The sequence below is a fragment of the Venturia canescens genome, chromosome 10 (genome assembly GCF_019457755.1).
Source record: "Venturia canescens isolate UGA chromosome 10, ASM1945775v1, whole genome shotgun sequence".
In the NCBI taxonomy this organism is placed as follows: Eukaryota; Metazoa; Arthropoda; class Insecta; order Hymenoptera; family Ichneumonidae; genus Venturia; species Venturia canescens.
The window spans coordinates 8,960,874-8,978,972 of record NC_057430.1 but is presented as its reverse complement, the minus strand read 5'-3'; the positions used below and the strand labels follow the sequence as shown (position 1 = coordinate 8,978,972).

The 18,099-nt window shown below is 39.2% G+C and overlaps 1 protein-coding gene across 3 annotated transcripts in view; it reads left to right on the top strand.

Moving 5' to 3' along the window:
- Positions 1-18,099, top strand: part of hiw (highwire) — a 199,817-nt gene that overhangs the window by 142,549 nt on the left and 39,169 nt on the right. The gene's annotated exons all lie outside the window — the stretch shown is intronic.

Sequence of the window (18,099 nt, the reverse complement as noted above, 5' to 3'; positions counted from 1 at the left end):
TATCAAAATACCTTTTTTATTGTAATTACAAAGTGACATTGATCAATTAAACGTTGTGCTGATCCACAGAGATTTTCCTTTTCTAGGCCTGTATCTTTCTTTCTCAAGTCTCAACGATCGTCACTTACGATATCGTGGGTATTTTCCCTGTTCTTGAGTTCGGCCCGTTTTTGTTCCGTCGCGTTTATCCTGGAGCGTGAGGCGTCAGTGGGAAATCCTTCGTGCTCCGATTACCCCGAGTACTTGAGCAGCCGATTCTTCTTCTGGATTTTTCCTCTCACTCGTAGAAGAGAGACAGGAAAACCGCGAGACGCAGGAAGCAGCGGCTACAAGAAAACGGAACGATATATTTCTTGCACCAAAAACTCCGTATGTGAAGACTTACATATCTACAGTTATCGCACCTCTCGCGTCGAGCATAAAGATAGCGCAGACGAGGGGTGGCGAGCTCTCTTCGCGAACCGTCTCATTTTACAACCCGATGCTCCCTCCTGCCGCTACACGCCTTCAGTCGCTTTATCTCTCTTCTCTTTCTCTTTCTTTCTCCCAACTGGAGATCCTATTCCCACGTGGATTCCAGCTTAAAATTTCCTCCGAGCTACACGTGCACGTATGAAAAGATATACGAGGTACGTAACTCAAGGTTAATCGTAGAATAAAAAACGAGATTTTTTCCTCGGGCTCCTCGATTTCCTGATTTCCAATCCACGCATTTCTCAAGGTCAATTTATGCGATTGATGTTCAGGAGAATCGAATTTTTTGGTGCATTTTCTTCTTTCTTCGTGTTAATCAAATTTATTGAAATTTCTATATCCCTTGCTTTTTTGCTTCCCCCATTCTTCTGCTCCCCCATGCTGAAAAGGTTGAAAAAATGTATGCGTTACCTAAAATGATGGAAAAAACAGTTCCTCGTGCACGTCAGATTAATCATCTTGCGACTATCACTTAGATATTATATGTAGCGAGTAGAGGAAAAAGGGATGATAATTACGAGCTTTGATTCGCATATGAATTCAACGTTTGTCTTTCGTAATGGGAAAAGCAAAGGGGAAAATAAATCAATCGTAGCTATGGGCGGAACCGAGAATAATGTCGGCTGATCCTTCCTTCAGGGGAAGGCCGTTGCTAAACTATCGAACGCTTTCCGTCACTTCACAATTGTCCCAGAAGTCAAACCCCACTTTTGGTCGAATAAACAAATGATTTTTCCCACAGAGCACCATTAAGCAGTTTTTAACCAATCATTAAACGCTTCATCGAACATGCATCAGAGACGAAGCTTTCCGGAGTTTTCTCTTGAGCGAAATTCCGCTATTTTTCTGTCCCCAGATGCAACTTTGAAGACACCTTTTATATGCACAGATAAGCCATGGAAAGAGAAAGAGAGAAATAACAAAAAGCCGACGTTGAGGCAGGGATGATAGAGAAATGTTTGGAATTCGTGGCGCGTACTACACCCTCCAGACTTGATCCACAATGACTTGGTTGTATTGACGACGAGCGCCGGCATGCTCAGTACGAACTCACAATAAAACTGAGAGAGAGAGAGAGAGAGAAATAGGTAGGAACAATCTAGGAGACTGGAGCATGACAGAAACTAAAGGCCACAGTAACTTTACGTCCCGTTGGTACGTCGTTGACGTAGACGAGAAAGGTCCCGTGCAAGTCTGGAATGCAGAACGATGCCGTAAGACTAAGAAATCTCTGTTCGTAAAGCTACGTCATGTAGTGCCACGTCTGTATAAACGTGCATATGTACGTGTGCGTGTTAATTTTCTAGCAAAATTAGATCACTGGCAAATTAGAGTACTGAATTCAATTTTGATAATATATACCAACGAAGCAATTCTGAACTGCAATTCGAAATACTACAAATAATGCGAGCGTGGCTTCATATTGCTCTTTCTCCGATCTTTTTGGGGCTGGCCCGTATAAAAGTTGTTGAAAGTTGGCATAATATGCATATTAGGGTGGTCGTTATTTCAGGTCAAAATTTATTTTACCCTTTCCGCCCCTTAAGAGAATGGATCAATCGGTAGTGCAACCGCGAGTGCAAGAGAGATAGCTGCCAATTTCGAAATCAAAATTCTTTGACATAGTTTGACCGATTAAAAAAAAGCTTTGTCAATCGATTTTTGCCATCGTCCTGCGTAGCTGACAGCCTTTTTTTAATCGGTCGAACTGTGTCAAAGAAGTTTGATTTCGAAAATTCCAAGTGAGTTTAATCGACCAATCCATACTCTTTCATCGGTTCGAAATACATAAAAAGTAATGTTGTAATTTTTTCAGATTTTTAAAAGAATGATTAACCCTCGACCACGGGAATTGAAGTTTTCCATTTAAAATACATGGGGTTTTCATGTGTTTTCGGTCACTATTTTACTGTGGGCCTAAATATGTTAGTTAAATCTTGAAATTTTCAGAAATTAGTTCACAAGCATGTTGCTACACGAAAAAAATTTCCAAAACACCTACCCTCAAAATGTTGTATGGCATCACCATAATAAATTCAATTTTTTTTTTTTATTTTACTTCCCCGTTTTTTGGCATCAGTGGCGCCAAATAACAATTTATACTTTTTGAAAAACTTCTACAACTATGAGTCGATAGATCAAGAGGTCTCGAATATCACTCTTAAAAAATTCAGGAATTACTTATGATACCTGAAGGCTGAGGCCGCTGCGAAATTATTTTTTTATGAATAATTGTCATTAGATATTGAGCGCAAGATAATTTTGAAACTGAATCCACGCGAAGAAATCAATGAATCATTCCCCTAACGGATCCAGATAAATTTTCAACTGTTTGGTGGTTACTAAGGCAAAGAAATGGATCATTTCGTAACTCGTCAAACGCTTCACTTTTTCCAAAGGTTTGAAATTGATCACGAGTTTCTCAAAACTGATTCCAAACCATCTGTTTGGAGTTAAAATGAAAATTACGCAATCGATTTGAAAATCACAATACAATTAAGAATGATAAATGACGTCGCGGAAAGAGTTGTTCGCCTGTTCACCGATTACAACGAAATACTCACACGGAATGAACAACGAATACAGTTCATTTTACAAATTTTAAGTGAATATTGAAAAAATAATCCAGACGTAAAAAAGGAGACAATACTCAAGAATTCGTTACTCGTTTAAAAAATTAGTTTATTTTAAAAACATTTATAAAAAAATGAGGAAGCAAAACGAATTTTTTTTTTTTTTTTTTTTTTTTTCAATTGAAATTATTATGGTGAGGTTATACAACATTTTTAGGGTAGGAGCTTTGGACATTTTTTCTGTGTAGCAACATGGTTGTGAAATATAATATGCACCGGAAGACTCTATGACTTGTGCCCATCTATTGGCAAATTTTCATTTCCGCGCCTCCAGAACTCAGGTTTTTAATGCTCGAAGAAGTACTACAGTGCGTTTTCAAAATCCAGAAAGTTGGAAAAAGTTTTCCCGTGTAAAAAAATTTGAAGAGCCAAAAACAAGTGATAATCTGAAGTGGCGAGGTCTGGAGAATATGGTGGATGTGGCACAATTGACCAACCGGACTCCTCTACTACTTTCACAGTAGCAGAAGCGACGTGTGGTCTGGCGTTATCGTGCAGCAAATTCACTTTTACCATCCTTCTTCTCTTTTTTTTTTTTTTTATAACAGCAGCCAATTTGCGAAGTTGTTCGCTGTATTTCTTGGCAGTGACTGTTCCTTCAGCTAGCAACTCGTAGTACAGCATCCCACAGTGATCCCACCAACAGCAGAGCAGAACTTTGCGCTCATGAGGGCGGCTCGGCTTTGGCTTGGTTGGCGACTCTTCCTCTTGCGCTAACCAAAAGGCAGCTCGTGTGTCATTTTTGTATAATATATGTAGCTCTCATCCCCAGTGACTAAACTGGTCAAAAAATCCTTGCATTCTGGATGGGAGAGCAACGATTGACAGATTGACAGACAAGCTCGGATGTTCGAGGTGAGTTGATGGGGTATCCACCTTGCCAATACTCTCCGATATCCGAGGTTGTGGAGTCGCTTCTCAATTGGAGTGTGGCTATATCCGAGTGCTGCTCCCAATTCACGAGTCATAGAGTCCGGATGTTTATTAATTTCTTGCAGTAAATCACTGTCTTGCAGCTCGGCCGGTCGGCTTGAGCGTTCCAAGTCATTCAAGCTCACATCTCCAGAAGCAAATCGGCGGAACCAGCGACTCGCTGTCGAATGGCTTACTGTGCCCTCTGCAAGTATTTTATTAATATTCCCCGTGGCTCGCGCTCTCCGCTATTTGTATACTCTGTCAGAAAGCTTCCAGAAGGTTCTACATGTTAACCAACATAAGAAATTTCTAGAAAATTTTTCTAGGGAAATAGTATATTACACACCTAGGGCAGGAAAATAAAGAAAGTCTCAGATCACATGTAATTGTTGGCCGAGGCCACTTTCGGCCCGGAGGACAGAAAAATAAATTTTGACCTCAATAACGACCTACTTCGTGGTGACTTAATTTTTTCTTCCGTTCAATTGACCCCTGGCTCAGGTGCAGCCAACATTGTACGACGAAACTTTCGCAACCAAATTCTTATGCTCATAAAAGATCTTTTTTTTTAATACTCGCTCTCCCCGCTCTCTCTTCTTTTTCGCACTGTCCCTTGTCTCTTTCCCCTATAACGACTAACTCGACTTTACGAACGTTGTTCAGTAGCACCAAGAGAATCTTGCTCATCTACATCGTTGCGTCTCTCACCTTACTAGCCTTTACTCACCCTACCGGACGATAGTTACGAGAACAAAGTTCTATCCCGTCACTTCGTAAGACTACTATATGTGCAGGCGGCAATGCGGGAGAAAATAAAGGGTTCAAGAGAAGCAGGCTACTTCTTCCGTTCTCGACAGTGCGAGAGACGCCGCGCTGGGAATCATCGCGACGACGCTGCTGAGTACCACTTCCCGGAAACATTTTACTCCCCTCCCCTTACACGCGTATGTACACGCGCATATCTGTATGATACGCTTCGCACTTCCCACACCGAAGTTCGAGGTGGTGACGGTGCACCAACAGATGGGAAGGAATGAGAACGCCAAAGTTGAAGGACTAACCGAGAGTGAATTCCTCAAAGACTATGCCGGCAAACTTGGAATATCTGCAGCAAGCAATTCGACTTTGTGAACTCGTCTCAGACCTTAACGTGGTCAAACCTCTTCACTTTCCATGAACATTTCTACCGTTTCATACAGACCAGTCTTCTTATTTATTAATATTACTCGCTTTGGATGAGAATAAGTTTATAGATCGAGGCTCAATGTGGCGTAAGGATTGCGTTAGAGGTGAAAAGTTCAACCTTTCAGGGTGATAACTTCTTTAGTACCTACTTCGTGGGTGATACCTAATCCAAGTTATTTTTTCTTAGTTTTCCATTTATTTTTTACTTTCACAAAATTTTTATACCGATCATCTGAGCATTGACGAACTCATTCTCTTCCTTATGTGGGACTCAACGATCTCTGCGAATGATTAATCAAATCTCTGATACGACAAAGTACACGCGAGTCGAAAAAAGATGATTTATAATATGAGATGAAAATCGAAGTTGAAACACCCCATGCACAGGGTGAAATATATCTGTCCATTGGCTTTGGCACATGGATTTCTGCAAGCTCGAATCAGTAGAAGCTGCGTGCCAGCGAAACTCTCACCGATGTATACGACAAGGAGATTTATCGCTTGGTAGATTCACATCGACTACGATTGGTGAGTTTGGTTTGCCATGACTTAAAGCTTGCACGTGGTCGTGGTAGATGGAAATCGAAAAGAGGACAAACGGAAAGAGAAAAAGAGATAAAAATCGAGAGTACTGAGCCACAGATAAAGCACTTAAAAGGTCAAAGTCAGACTAGAGATAGTGAGCGGAAGTTGCGGGGTACACGAGATTGAGAAGCTCTGTTATGCTCATTATTTCGAGTTTAATTGTTTTCGAGGATTCATGTGAACTTTGATTTCTGGCAACAAAGCCATTGAATCGTGTAACGACGTCGTGATGAAGACGAGGTCAGAGGATTTCTTGCGCCCCGGATGACCATTTCATAATGTTCACGTAAGTGTTCTAGAACGGTAGACCTTTTAAAGTTGACAGATGACATATTTGGGGAGTTTTTTTTGCATGAATCGAAGTCACACTCGTATGTTTCTCTTTTAATGGTTACTTCGATAAAAAACAATGTGAGTTATTTTTGAGAGTCGCTTGTGAAAATAATCTCCGCGATATTACGCGATCGTGAACGAGACCGTTCTCATTTTATAACCAATTATAAATAATTCAGAAGTCTCGTACGACGCGCTTTCAAGAGAAATTGAAAATCGTAAAAAGTGTGGAACAAATAATTGAAATTTTTCTAACAATTGCTCAAAAAAATTCGCTCATTCACTGAATGAGCGGTGAATGCTGCGGTGTAAAGAGAGACTAAAAGACAGGGAACAGGGACCATCGAAAGAGCACGTAGAGACAGTTCGAGTCTGAAATTATTCGGCTTATCAGGAGGAAAAATCTGTATGTCTGCCTCCGTCTTCTTTCCTCGCGTCGTTCCATTAGGACTCTTTTCGAGAAAGGGTTCTTGAGGGTTCTACAATCGTCTTCGAGTGACTGTGCTACACGCGAAGATTAAGAACACGACGAGAGAAGAACCCGGACAAGGAACAAGCTGTTTTTGTTCCACTTTTTTCTTTATTTTCTCTCGTTTCTCACTGCATTCGCCAATCATTTTTGCATCCTTGTTCTACTAAGATATGCACTTTTTTATTGATTACTCATAAACTTCGTGATTAATGAAACGTTTCTTTTCACGTTGCTATATTATTCATTGAACATTATTTACTTTCGATCCGAAGTCAAATTAATAATAAATTTGTTCTCTGGCAAAACTCATTCGTGGACGTGAACGTTGAGATTATTTAATTTTCGAAAAAATTTTTCACGTTTTCACGTTCAGTGAAAGAGATATGCTTGCTGAGGCTCCTAAAAGAAATATAATAACTAACTTTTCATTGCGCTCTTTGATTAAAAAAAATACTTCTCGGAAAAAAGTTGCTCCGCACGCTTTCTCGAATATTCTTTCGTGTTTTTTTTTTTTTTTTAATTACACGAGCTTTAAAACTCTACGGTATTTACCGAGCCATACATCATATTTCATGCGAATTTTATTATGACTAATCTAATGAGAGTTTCCAGGATATGGTGATCAAAAAGATGGCAAAAAATGTGTAACTCGATGAAAACATGTTTAAATTACTTTTATAAATCAAAAGGTTTTTGGAGACGCATGCAGGTATTTTTTAAAATCGTTTTCAAACGAACGACATTGTTTTCATACAATATCTACCTTTTCAACTCTTTCAATGTTGGAGTAGAAAAAGTAAACAGAAAAAATATTAATGGTGGGTTTGCTGTGGCAAAAGTTTCACCCAACCAGTGCAACTCCAACAGAATGACGAAAAATTCAAAAAGGAGAAGCAGATAATTTAATAAATTCTCAAGTTGACAGAATAATCTATTTCTGTAGAGAGAAGGCGTTGAGAGAAAAGATCAAAAAATAGGAAAAAGAAGATCAACGATCGGAGTATAGATGAGCGATGTGGGGGGCCAAATCGTTGCTGAAGAAAAGCGAGGAAAGGAGTGCGGATGCTAAGAGGTAGTCAAGTATTTGTCTAACGGAAGATTGCAATTTCTGGTGGATGAATTGGGTCAGTCGGCAAAAGCTCGCGTGAGAGAGCAATTCTCTGGCTTTGCCGAACTATACTATTTTCTTCTCCCCCCCCCCTCTCTCTCTCTCTCTTTCTCTTCCTCTCCTACTCTCTTGTCACGTTACTCTCGAATTAATTCGCGCATGGGGATCCATCGTAAAAGCCCCCACACCATGAACAATATATAGAGCGTGTACGGGACTGTACTTGGTTAACGTTGGGCTCAGGGAAGAGCGAACATTCGGTAGTAATTAAACCGGTAATTAATACGGTTTTTAGTCAACGGAAACGTTGCATATCTTGTGTGTGTGTGTAGCAAAGAGAGAGAAAGAGAGAGAGAGAGAGAGAACGGGCAAGAGGTGAAGGGGAATGATAGCGTGCTCGCAGAATGAAAGAGCTTGCAACATAGCTATCGGCGAAAGTGCCACACGACCGCTGCGACGCGAGCAATTCCCATCACCAAATGAGCAACTTTATTGCTCCTCGTTGTACCTCTATAGACTTTTATATATTCATTAGTAGATATGTTTGTGCATGGAAATAAAACTCATCGCTCCCGTACACTCTGCCATGTAATTAAACCTTATATTGTTGAACTATTCGACTAACGCAGCGATTAGTTTCATGAATTACAGATATTTACAACAGGTGAGAATACAATGTATAACTATATACATTATATAGTTATAACAATGTATAACTATATATTATAGTATAATATAACTATTTTTACCGTAAAATGAGTCAGAAAGGAGATATTGCCGAAAATCTGATTTTGGACGCCATTTTTTCAAAATGGCGGCGCGAGCGGCAAAGATAAAAGGTGGTAAAGTGAAAATTTTAAAAGAGGAGGTAAAAATCTATCAATTCACCAATTTCCAAAACTCTCGGAAAACTTTCCAGGTATAAAACTACCAAATGACTGGACTACATGCAGTCCTGACTTTGCTATATACGTACCCATACTATCGACACCGAGCCCTTATCGAATTATTTCATACCGACGTCGCTCCATACCCGATCCTATGCATTCCTTCGTGCATATCCATTTCCCTTTCTATCTCATTTCCATACAAGTACGTAAATAGAGGTACCGAAACAAATGCACATGAGGCATTCGATGCTAATGAGTCTGAATTTCGATCACAATTTTGGAAAAATGGATATTTATGAAATTAAATAAAATTTACTTGCATCCGCGATGTAAACGAAATGAGAACTCTTTTCATTAACGTCGAAGGTTCGAACAATTTTGCTTGGTTGAATGCACAACGTTGAATGAAATTGGATTTTAGGTGAAATTATTGAATCGTTCGTCATTTTTGACACCCCATAAAACCAATTTTCTATCAACGATCTTATGAGAACGGCAATTGAAACGAGGAAATTCAATTCAGGAATGTTTTTATCGATCGTTCCACGAGTTTGAAGAAAATTTCCTGCATGCAGATTGCTGCATAGGATAATTCCAAGCTCGCGAATACACACGCACACCTGTATGAATAAATTTCCGGGCAGCAAACGTTGTATATCTTTGATTAATACTGTTTACGGTTGTAACGCGATTTAGCCCATACTAAAATTCGTCCCCCAGGAACCCCATTGTTGCTTTACCCTCGTCCATGAGTTCCTCTCTCTGTTTCCCTTTATCTTCCATCGCTTCTGCATCCCTCTCTCTTTATCTCTCTTCCGTTCTCACTCCCTTTGCGGTACAGCGTGCAGTGTGCATTAGATGTATCATGCATGCATGTGGCATTCGCTCAATCGGTGCTAATTAGCAATCCCTCGAGGTTTGGGATACATCAAGGGAACGGAACATGCCCATGTGACCACCAGCACACCAGACGACACTAATACTGCTTTACGCTTGTACTTTCGTTTCACGAAACTGCCTCCCTCCCTCCCGAGCTCAGTGTAAAAAAAAATCGTCCTACAAATACAAGTGCTTTGATTCGGATCAGTTTTATACAAAGATGAGGCGAAAATGCAAACATTTTTCTAACGACGCTATCTCATTGGCTTAACTTTCCAGTCTTGGGGCTATTCAGATATTTCGAGTTTCGTTTCGTATTATTTTTATTCAGTTTTTTGCTATCTCTTGTTAATATTTCACGGGCTAGGATATGCAAGTTTTTCAATTTCTATGTTTTCTCTTATTGTCTGTAATTCTTTTTTCTATGCTATTTCTCTCTCGGGGATTTTTATCTATTCAGTGGTTTTTTCCTGGTCGATTCGTCCCCGTTTATGGGTGTGAGATTATTTTTTAAAAACGTTTTCAAAATATCTTATCGGACGGATGGTATTCGTGTTGCGTTCATGCTCCTTGCATTTCTGCGCAATCTCACCACCATTACAGTCAGCGCTATTTCCCGCGCAATTAAATTTTCTCGAATTTTCCACTTCTACGGAACTTTCGCATCTCCCTTTTTTCACCGCTTCCTTGACCGCAATATCTCCTCGTTGTTGGAAAATGCAGCAAATATTTCTATTCGTCCAATTCACAAATGAAGCTTCGAGAGAGAAGTTATCTCGTTAATTAGAAGGAGAATCCACTCGGTCATAGCAAAATATTCACGACCGACTGGAATCCACGAAATTCCCGATTTCACGATTAACCAGTTAACTGGTAAGCGAGTGAGCCAATTTCCGTACCAAAACTGGTGCGATCGAGTACGTTGCAAAAATCGGTCTCGGATATTTCTGCTGGTTTCGAAAGTTTTAAATCGAATTTCCGATGTTACGCAACCCTAATACAATGCACGACAAAAAAAAACTTGAAAAATTTCTTGAAAACCATTTATTTTTTCATAATCTCTATCGTTGAGAACTATTTTGGCGTAAAAGTTAATTAAAATTAGTTTTATATTGTAATACAAAAAGAAAAAAATGAAATAAAAATCCCAGACAAAATTAAAACTTCGAGACCTGGCTCACAACACCCACTGCTAAAAATTTCAATTTTTTAAGATGGACCAGAACTCTGCATTGGAACCACCTTGAATACCTAAAAGTAACAGAAAAGTTACGACAGAACACCGATAAATTGATCATCTCGTTCCAAAAACCATTTCGTGAAGTAACAAGCGAAAGGATAAGCAGATGAATAAGAACAAAACTCTGGTCGAATTAGGAGTTGATAAAAAGTTTACTGCTCACAGCACTAGACATGCTTTCACATCAAAAGCATATACGACCGTGGAATCAGTAGACTGAAGATTAAAAAAGTGGCAGGTTGGTCAGAAAAATCTCGCGTTTCTGCTGAATCTTATCGACAGTCTATTACCCTTCAAAAATAAAGCTTCGCAGAGACGGTATCAATACTTCGAATTTTATAATTATAATTGTTGTATATTTCAATTACGAAATAAAAGATTATTATAGTATGTGACAAAAGTATGCTTATGCAAGTATATGTAGCTCTGAAAAGCTACTTTCGTAATCTCGAAGTACGAGACACGAAGAATTTGAACATAATTATTCGTAGTGTCTCGCATGAGAGATTCCCACCTCCAAAGAAAAAAAAAAACGTTTTACTCCCGACCCAAAATTTCATGGAAACACGAGCTCTAAAATGAATGACGATATAGCAGTAACGTCACCAGGTGAAAAAAGAAACAGAATGCTCTGAATGTGTGGTTTTTTAGCTCAAAGTAGTGAAACTACCTTCATAATCTCTCGTGCGAGACACTATGAATATAATTATGATCGAACTTGGCCCGCCTTTGGCGGGCTCGTTTGATCCTTCAATACATTTTGGTCTACCAAATAGGACCATATAGCCATTCTGAATTTTTTAATTTTGACTACAAACACAAAATAAAAATTTATTAAAATTTAAAGGTGTCATTCCTAGTCTTGGCACTGAAATTTTGAACTTACATATTCGTCAATACCAGTTAAGTGATTAACACACATGGAAGTGATGGAAGGTGACGATAATCGGTTTTAGAAAACTAACACAGTAACAGGAAGAACTCGCATTCATTCATTTCGAATTCGATATTAATATTTTTCCTATAAAAACGAAAGTCTCTAAGCTCATTCTATCGAAATTCTTGTATATGGCTAACCCGAAAAAAAGCATCAAAATCCTTTTTACTTGCTCGAACGAGCGATTTCACATAATGAATGCCTTTTCATTGGCCATCAACATTTGAACGTTCGTGTGTACACACTCGCCCAAACCTTGAATATTTCCGTTGCACCGTATACGTCAGGAGTCGATAATGAAACGAAAACAAGGGATATGAACGCTGATGATGAGAGTGGCGATGATGTTTGAAGGGACAAAGAGGCAGGGCGGAAGTATATCCGCGAGGTTTCCCAAGCCAAAATTACGTTACTTCGCTGTGGCGCTATAATATTCTCTGTTTCGTGGATGAGGCAGATCTATGGTTTGAGTTCGCCAACGTTTTCGCCCCTCGCTCTTACCCACCATCCGAGCCATCTCCCTCGGGATTGATTATGTTTATCTTTCATTAGGAACACTGGAACGAGCTTCTGGTCTGCGTTTACGAAAAGCACGTGGTCCAAATGTTCCTGAATTATAAATCGCAATGAGTCACTGCTATCCCTTTTGCCCTTAACGCCAAAAAGCCGTTCGTATACAATTGATGTACAGGCGGAGAAGGGAGACTCACGGCCCCCAGAAACTCTCGCCTTCGGCTATATTAAACGTAAGTTATTGAAATCTCGTCATCATCGCTCCTAACTCGATGAAATAGCCTTTGAAGTACAAACAATCTTCGCCCTCTCGTATTATTATTGTTCCTTAATTAAATCGTGTTAATTATGCAGCTCCGATCATCATCCGAAAGGCTATTCATGGGATATCGGCAGACATTCTGCCCTGTGGCTATTCTCATCCTAACAATTTCTCTATCATTCTTATTCTATCATTAAATCAATAATTTCTAATTAACAAAAGATTCACACTCAGAATATAAACATTTGTGAATAACGAGCATCGATTAATTACGATTACCTCAAATTTAGCGTTCCACGTAACGAGAACGTTATTGAAAAATGTAACTGTCTTTATAAATTGTATTTCCGAAAGCGATTTCATGAAAAATGAAAAAAAAAAAAAGCGAAATTCGCATCAATCGTTCATTCGCAAAACATACTTTGAAGTACATTCATAAATTTCCGTCTCATCACCAAGATATTTCATGAGGAAAATGCATCGTGGTGCCATCGCTTCAACGAGTATGTAATTTTGTTGCCGACCGAGTCGTCGCTCCCAGATGGAGCTGCGATGCAGGCCACGAAAACTTTGAATATACACTCGGCAAGATATTCACTGCAACAGACAATATTTATTATGATTTTGCGATATGATTATCATGTTATTACGCTGAAATATTGTTGTTTCTTTTTCTTTTTCACGCTCGATACTGTTATTTTGTTTCTTTAATTCTTCTTGTAATTCACTGAGGGGAAGCATTTTTCTGACAGTAAATCGCTCTCAATCTTGATTTCTAATTTTTACCGTCATCGACAAAAGTGAACCTTAAATTTACAAACAATCCGAAACATTAACAATAACAGAATTATTAGTTTTGACTAATATATGACTAGAGCCGTAGAGGAAGAGAGGCGATTCCAGACGAATTAAGTCCTCAACTCGAATCAAAGATCGCTTCCGGCGGGATGAGGTCATCGCGCGAGTCGCTCATCGCCCCGGCGCCCACGAATTACGCGTATTATAAACGTTCACAAGGTCCACAAGAACGTCTACTCTCCCCTCTCGTTCTTCTCTTTTTTTTTTTGCTTTCTCTTTTTTCCATACAAGCTCCTACCGTTCCCCTCAAACAAAGATGATGCGATAACCGTCACAAACATTCTAAACTGATTTTTATTAGTTCTGCACTCCTCTCGGTTCGTTCGCACAGCGGAGCTCCATTGATACAATCAAAACACTCACAATTGACGATTAGATCATTAAAATATCGTTGGAATCAAACTTTTTTCGATCATAATCGAATAGCTCGGAAACATCAACTTTTTATAATAGGTAAGGTTCTATATCGTAACACTTATTAATTCTTACGAACATACATAGTAATTTTTTGTGAAGCGAGAACTGTACGAAATTTGATATGCCACGCAAAAAAATATATCAGTACACAGTGAAATATATTGTACCTATTCAGCCCTACCGAAATTTTACTACGAACCACTCGCGAAATTTCACTGATTGTCTACCTTATAATTGTGCAATATCCCACTGGAAATATTTTAATCCAACCATCGAAAATGTATGTCACTGTAAGATGTTTGCTGTCTATAACTGGAAAATATTCAATTCAACTGTCGATCGTAACGTATTCGGACGTATGCACCATATTTTTGTACTACAATTTCTTTTTTTATTTGGATTGGGATTTGGATGGCGGATCGAAAGAAAAAGTTACAAGGAACTTCAATATTTTGATCAATCAATAAACTTTATTTTGTGCTCATTTCTACTATAGCAATTGCGGAATACGATGTTTCGTGACAATGTTCTTCATGCCCAATGTTCTTCGGCACGAAAACCATTTATTATATATTCATTGTGAGTATATTTATCGTGTGCGAGGCAAAATACACGTAATTTCACGCTAGTCTAACACCTGTCTCCACTTCGACCGCTCGATCGCAACTAAATGAACAATAGTCTGCTTCGAATACGAGCAAAGCCCTTGAGTCTGCCCAATGTATAATAAAATATTCGTACAAGCGCGAATGAAATCTGCTATGTACCGTAGTTAATTTCCAAACACTTTGGCGAATCATCGATTCTTGTGTTCGAATTCTTCGAATTTTACGGTGTTCAACTGTGAGTTTTGATTGTAAAAAGACTACGATAGCAAATCATTAAAACGGCATTTGTCAATCCTACTTTACAGTTCATAGTCAAGTCAACATAAATTTTATAATATTTCCTCGGTGAACTACGTAGAAAAAATAGCACAATTCAAGCCTCTGTCAGAGCGAAATACGCAAATCAAAAGTTTTAATTGGGAATGGATGGGGAAATTACAACGTTTTTAGTAAAAAAAACTCCAAAATGGACGATATCCCAATGTCATTGTGTAATAATAATTTTTACAATTTTTTTCTCTCCGGGTGACTGAACTTTAGAACAGCTTCATCGATATTGCCCTCTGTGAAATGTCATGTTTGCAAAAAATCAAGAACCCAAGGTAAAAGACTATTGTAAAGATAAAAAACGATGATAATTTATTTCATAGCGATACATTCACAAAAATATTCAAAATCACTCATCGCTGAATCGTCCTGCTGGCAAAAAAGGGTGAGAGCCGACGATTTTCTTTTATTCTCGGGGCACTTCCGGCGAGCGAAAGATTCCTTACAGGGTTGGCAATAACAGGAAGCGTGAATGAGAGGGCGGAAGGTATCCCGGAAATCTCTCTCGGTGCCTCTCGAAATGGAGAAATTTTTTCATCGTTTTCTTCTTCTAATGTTTGCGGGCCATTATACATTAAAGTACCAAGTTCAACGCGATAGGGTGTTTCTTGAAGAATGAAGAGAAAAAGAGAAGCTCGAGGGTACTAAGAGTTCCTGTCTACCCGCATGAAAATCTCTCGAATAGTTTCGTGTTCCGTTCACACGGCGCGAAGAGGCAGGGAGGGTAAGGCGTGAGAATTGTTTGCCTCGTGATCGCCTCAGTAAAGTCTTTGATCTTACTAGTTAGCATAGATTACCGAGCCTGGCTGAGAAAGTCCTTTATAATTTGGCAGATTGATATCGATTTTATTTCACGTCTGTGACACTTAATGATCAGGCGATTGTTTTGTTCCCACGATGGTTTCACAAATTTACATCAGTATTTTACAATAATTGCTGAATTTACGTTATTTATTCGTGCATTTCTGCTGGTGCACGGAGACGGAATTTCTTACGAGAATATATGTAGTTCGCGGCCCTTTATCGAGCATGGCCGAAAACACGAAGAAGCACAGTCTCTATTAATAACTCTGGATATATTTAGTGTTCAATGGAGACGGAGAAAGTGGGGGAGAGAGATAAAGAGATGAAAAGAGAGAGAGAGAGAGAGAGAGAAAAGTGTCTCTATATTTGCAGTTGCCAGTGAGTACTAGTTCACAAAAAATTCATTTTTCCAGCTGTCTATCGCATTCCATTCTTTCGAAGAATTGTTTTTTGAATAATTTCTAACGAAAGTATTTCAGTTTGAATCCGGTAGAAATTCTTGATTCGGTCTGGAAATGATTCTATTGAAAATCCGCGCTGTGAATTTCTTTTCACACTTTTCATTCATTATTTCATTCATTCCGAGAGCTGAGATGTATAAATTATCCGAGCGTTTGTTTCTTCAGATCTATCCACGTTTCTGCGAACCTGCGATCATTACTTTTAACTTTTACTCATCTTCACATCTCTTTTCTCTCTCGCTCTCTCTCTTCCTTTCTCTATCCCCCTTTCTGTTACAAGATTCGCCTTTTCTTTTTCACGCTACGGTTCTGCTTCATCTTCGTTGTCGTATACGCAGCATCCTGTTTCGCCGTTTTTGGTCTTTTTGCCGTCTATACGCGACAGACACCCGCACATGACATATTTTTCTCTTTTGCCCCAGCAACACATGACTACCAAGCGCCTCGGCTGCAATCTTCTCCGGAACGAGGAAAAAGTACTCGAAAAACAAAATGTTCCGAGCGTATCTGGCGAGTCTCAGCCAATTTATCTACAGAATTTCATCATCGATTCAATCCCACTGATATTGAATTTATCGAAAAACTTCTCCGTGCGCGCGTGAACACGATATTTCATTATGTTCCCAAATAATAGAAAAAGTTGAATTTAATATTTTCCTCCCGTCAGTCATTAAATTCTCCAGAATATAATAACGCACCGCCGAAATATCAAAACCACAATATATCGCTGAAATTCAGGCTTCCAGATCGGTGCTGGCACACCGCGGCGGGGTGAGAGCTCGTAAGAAACACCCGGCGTATATTAAAAACTCGACGAGTCGGGTACACGTCGGCTCACTATATATACACACATCAGTTATATTTATATGCTTAGAGTATTTCGCACAACGAGAAAATGAAGACCAGGTCTCTCGTGCAGTCATATATACGTCGACATATATACACGTGTGATGTACATCATATATAACTATAGTTTTGCGATGTACTCCGGAACGCAGACGTTTTTAAATTTGCGGCGGAAACAATTTTTCACCTCGCACTCACCCTTATTTCGCCCTAAAAGCAAACAATTAGTAACCACTTGATAGACAAGCTCATCGGAGATATCGAAGGCTAAACGAAGAAAGTTTTACAGCATCGATTATAACGTTATTCGAAAAACTATATTGCAGTGGATCCAAAATATTCGCAAGTAGAGAGAAAAAATGAGAAATTCTTGAAATGTGTTCAATAAAATGTTTCACTCGAATGTAAAATGGTCTCAGAGCTGGAGATATGACTCGATAACGAGTTTCCATCGAAAATACTTCATGAGCTCATCGCATTACTGACGTTAATAATTATTATTTCATGGGACGATTGTAATCTAGCGAAAAAGTGATCCAATTTGATACGTGCCGAGGTTCCATCGATGCTACGATTACAAAAGTTTATAAAGTAACGGGTCATTGGAGAATTCGTACGATCGATGCAATATCGATTTATCGATATGACGTGGGCTAGAAGTGGCTTATGATGGGAAATCATTCGACTCGTAAAATAACACCTACTTCACGTTCCGATCTATAGATATTGTTAATGTTCGAATATGTAGCTCCAGTCTGCAGTTTCTGGTCCACGACGTGACGGCTTGCTCATTCGTGTGTGATAGAATGATTGGCTTGTTGATGAAACCTGATGAAACCCTGTGTACTCAGACACGAGTCCATTTCGTCATGTATATTCGTTTGTTCCTTTCTCAGGGACAAAACGTCGTAACTGCAATCTTTCTACTGCTCGAACTGCCAACAGCAGCACGCCTTTATCTATCCAAACGCCTCATTTGTTCGTGTACTTATACCATTTTGTCGGGTGCAATACGGCCATTGCGATAGAGTCCAGTCGCCGGGGCGTGACTTCATCCGTTTCCGCTCATTTCCAACGTTAATACAATCCTATGAATTCCTAGCATCTCTTCTTCAAGTACTCGCAATATCTCCAATTAAGACAAACACTGAAGACAGCGTATGTCAAATTTGTATTTTCTGGGACGACTGCTACTTCTTCTTAACGCATCTATCTCAATTACTGTATTACTTTTCGCAACAACATTTATGAAGAATTCATTTGTCATTTTTCCCCGTTCATAATTTTGCAATAAAACACCTGCCACCGTAAATTATAATTGGATTAGACGAAAGAAAATGACGTACTGAAAA